Source organism: Lygodium microphyllum, chromosome 5, assembly GCF_053477565.2.
Source record: "Lygodium microphyllum isolate KBCC chromosome 5, Lygodium_microphyllum_v1.1.10, whole genome shotgun sequence".
In the NCBI taxonomy this organism is placed as follows: Eukaryota; Viridiplantae; Streptophyta; class Polypodiopsida; order Schizaeales; family Lygodiaceae; genus Lygodium; species Lygodium microphyllum.
In genome coordinates, this window is record NC_141139.1 from 133,098,014 (window position 1) to 133,102,323 (window position 4,310).

Sequence of the window (4,310 nt, forward strand, 5' to 3'; positions counted from 1 at the left end):
CTTGCATTCCGGGTGGCTGTCCACACTCACTCCTGCACAATTCGATCAATGATTGCATAGAGTCCCCTTGAACTTCTACATCAGTCCTAGCAATTAGATCAATCAGCATGTTCTTATGTTTTACATGATCTAGGCCTTCTCGCAAAACAACATTGCCATAGAGGTTTACAAGAGCCTGCACAATACATTGTTGTACCAACTGAGGGGTATTAAGTGTTAATTGTTGTACAAGTACCCGCTCAACCAGAACAACATCTGAGAGCGGAATTTAGGTGACGGCAAGTGCTTAAAAATAGCTAAAAATTATGAAGATCAAGGGAAAAATATCCACCGTCAAAGGCGGCGGCTCAATCTAGGACGATTTTAAGCGCCAAAGTGCTTTAAAGGCGCCCGAGCGACACTTGGTGATTTTTCATAATTTTTCAGACAGTCATGCGGGTTGACACAAGCTACTGGCCAATGCGGGATGCTAAGCCGGACGCCCAGGATTTTTCAGAGCTCAATTCGGAGTCCGGACGGGGAAATGGCCAAGGAAACGGTCAAGATATGAAAAGGTGGACATGAGTTTGGCCAAGTGGGCATGACCCTTGGGAGCCCAACTTAAAATGTCACATGAAACTTTGGGAGAGGGAGATGAAAAAAATCGTGATGAAGATGAAGAATACGTGATCAGGAATGGCGCCGATTTTTGCGCTCAATGTTGATCATGGCTCCTCCCTGCCTGCAAACAACCCCCCTATCTGACATTGGCCCTTGCCTACACTCCGTATGCTGATCATATCGCCGCCCTTCGCCCGTGGAATGGTGGCCTGGTTTGGAATTTCTGATTCTAGTCTTTCTCTCTCCTCCCTCTCTCTCTTCTAAAGGCAAGATCATGTGGGGAGAAGAAGGAAGAAGAAAGAATGATGGAGGCTTGTCCGGCATGGACCGGATTGCTACACGGGCTGAGAATGGTGATTTGTGATGTTGCTGGACATGAAGGGTTGCTGTTTTCCAAATCTACAGCCATGGAGACAAAACCCGAAACACGCGTTTAAGCGGTAAACTAAAAAAATTACAAAGAAAATTTAGTGTTTTATGCTTTTGATTGATGGAATGCCGTTCATATGGACTAAGATTTGATTATGTTGCTGATTCTTCTGAGTTCTTACTGTTTAGAACCAGAAATTATGAAAAACATGCATTTCATGGCTCGAAATAATGTCAAGAAACCCGAAAACACCATGAAAAATGGGGAAAAACAAGGGTTTTGGGTATATAAATGGGGAAAACCGTCGATACACATCAACTAATCTTTCAATTTTGTTGCAAATGAACTAAGGGCCACAGCCCACAAACTGGTTTTCATTTTCAGCAATTTAAAAAATACAAGAAAATGAAGAAAATGGGGAAAAATGATAAAAACACCATGAAAAATAGGGGAAAAATACATTTGGGGCTACGAAAAATATAGAAAAATAGGATTTATGTTTGTTGATGTATAGCAAGGCTGGGGCATGAAGTTATGCTTCAGTTCAGCCTTGTTTATATGTTTAGTGCGTGTTTCCTTCCTTTCTCCACATAAAATGACAAGGAAACCCTAAAAGAAATGAATGCAATGATGCACTATCAATGGGGAAGGGTAGAGTTGTGGAAAAATGGTTAAATGCCGCTGAGCATGAGGGATAATTTGCTGATTTTATATGCATTGCATCTAGGACGGAATAATAATGATAAAAATTAAAACCTAGTAGCACGAAGATCACTTCGGTGCTAGGTGTTGCAGCGAAGCACAAAGCGGTTAGAAAGAAAAGCATGAAAGAGATGTTTTGCACTTGCACGCTGCTGGTTTTTAAAATGTTTGAGCACTAGGCATCCACCTCTTTGCATGATCATTTAGAGGAAATTAAAAGTATCAGAGTTAGCTCCTGGATATGCATAGCAATTGTTTTCAGCAGGCCTGTGACCCACCGTTGAGAGTGTGAGGTTCCTATGCTGTAGGATAGACGAGGGTTAAAGGGGAAGTCAAGTGAGGAAATGGTACATTCCTGGATACGTTTATTTGGTACCTTGAGTGACGTTTGTGCAAAATGTTTAAATGTTGAGCGGCGCATCGAGGGGCCAATCCCCAAGGTGTAGGAGAGTCGCAGAGGGTTGACGGCATTCAGCCGTAGGAGGAACCCCATGTGTATGTGATTCGAGCCTTTTGGCTATGTGAAAGGGACTCCCTCTGAGGAGTAATATTGGGTTAGGATCTGTTGGACTACAACGTATTACAAACGCAATGTTTAGGAAGGCAGAGATTGTGATAGACGCTCCTGGCCGCGAGGCCGAGGGGTTGTCTTGTGCGTAGTGACGAGGCCCGGCTAGTGCATGAGCCAGTGCCGGCCCGTTTTTTGGTCCATCAGTGGTGCGTCTGCCGGGAGCTGCCGATAAGTGGCGGTCTCCGAATCTTGGTCTCATAAGGGACCTGTTAGTTTTATTGGTCGATAGCTGCCTTGAAGCGGTGGATATCAAGTTAGTCTGATAAAAACTTTGGTCATTAGTATGACGGTCAATCCAAGAAATTCCCAACACCCAAAGGATACTTTGTCTATCTTGAACAGTCTAATGGGATCTTTAACACGTTGGGTGATTGACTATTTTACCCTTTGCCCTGAAAGTGATACCATGCTTGAGTTTGGGTCCCTATGGGAAAATACCCATGGAGCTACCTCTAAGATTAATAGCCCATGGCGATTAGAGAAAAGGGAAAGTGAAAGTAATGTTAAGATGACACAGTCATCTATGATAATTCATGATGATAATGTCATAGAAAAGACTGTGACAATGATGGTTAATATGCACATAGGAGGACATGATGATTATGATCTAAAGATACATCCGATGCTAGTGCCCGACGCACTTGGGTACCGTAGTGTGATTGCCAAGATCCATGAAGCATTGGATGATGTCCATGTGTGTGGAAAACCATTGTTAGTAAGGAAGATTTCATTAGGACCTATCCTAAGTTTTAGCAAAGTGGTGGTAGATGAGAATAGGCTTACTAGAACACCACTAGTAGATGATGGGATAGATTCCCTATTGCATAGTGTTGGATTCCCTAAACCACTTTGTGAGTTGGTGGAAAAGGAAGTTCATGGAATTAGTGACTCTTCCACACCAGTAAAGGTGGAAATGGAAGAGGTCAAAGACCCTAATACACTGGTATTAGGTCAAGAGGAATACAAAGATTTTAATGACCCAGTCTTGATCCCAAAAGGGAGGACTAAATGTCCTCCTCTTTATAGGGATCTCCCAGTGTTTTATGGGTTGCCAAATGAGGATCCGATGATTCATTTAAGAGAATACGACCTAACTTGTATTGCAAGTGGGTTTGACGATATACGTCGGATGCTTGTATTCCCAAGTACCCTAAAGGGGGAGGCAAGGAAATGGTATTGGAACCTCCCAAGAGGGTCGATCAAATCATTTGAGGAGTCTTGTGATAGATTTCTAGATGAGTATGAAAAGAAGCTCCCTATGATTCAGGTCTTGGGGCAGCTTATGCAGTTTAGACATGAGTCTTATCCTTCTGTTAAAGAGTATGCTAGAGCCTTTGATAGTATTCTTAGGCTTTGGCCAAGAAGAGCCAGTGCACTACCAGATGATGTGCTATGTGAGCTCTTTTTGAATGGCTTAGAGATTAATATGCAAATCCAAGTGGGACTGCGGAATCCTAAGTCATTAAGGGAAGCAAAAATGCATGCCATCGATTATGAGGGTCATATTCAGAAATGTTGGGAAAACTTTTGGAGTTTTCCCCACTCAGTACACGTGCATCCTAGCTTCCAACCATTTCTGCAAGAAGACAGCTCACTTGTTGATACCAAGGCAGCCTATGAGGGGAACCTTAGTGGCCAAAATCTCAAAGCAGAAAATGGCCATCCTATGAGTAGTAATGACATGCCTCTCAGTGAACAGGTTCCAAGCCATGTAAGTCCCATTAGGGCTTGCAACACTTCCACGAGAGATAGTTGTGATGGAAATATGGATCGCACCAATGGGCCTATGAGTGTTGATAAGAATTTTGTGTGTGGTTCTAACTTTGTTACTAGTAAGGCTCTTGAGAGACCTTTGGTATTGGAATCATGCTTCCGGGTGGATGTTGTTCCTTCCAGTGAAAGCATGGTTCTTATGGAAGAAAATTTGCAGTATGGACGTAAACAAGTAAAGACATCTTTTGTAAAGAGGATGCAAAATGCTAAAAGTCCACCTGTGCTTCACAAAGGTCATAAGGATGTGAGGCCATTTAGCCATAGGGATAAGTTTGCATTGAGTTTGTTAGACCA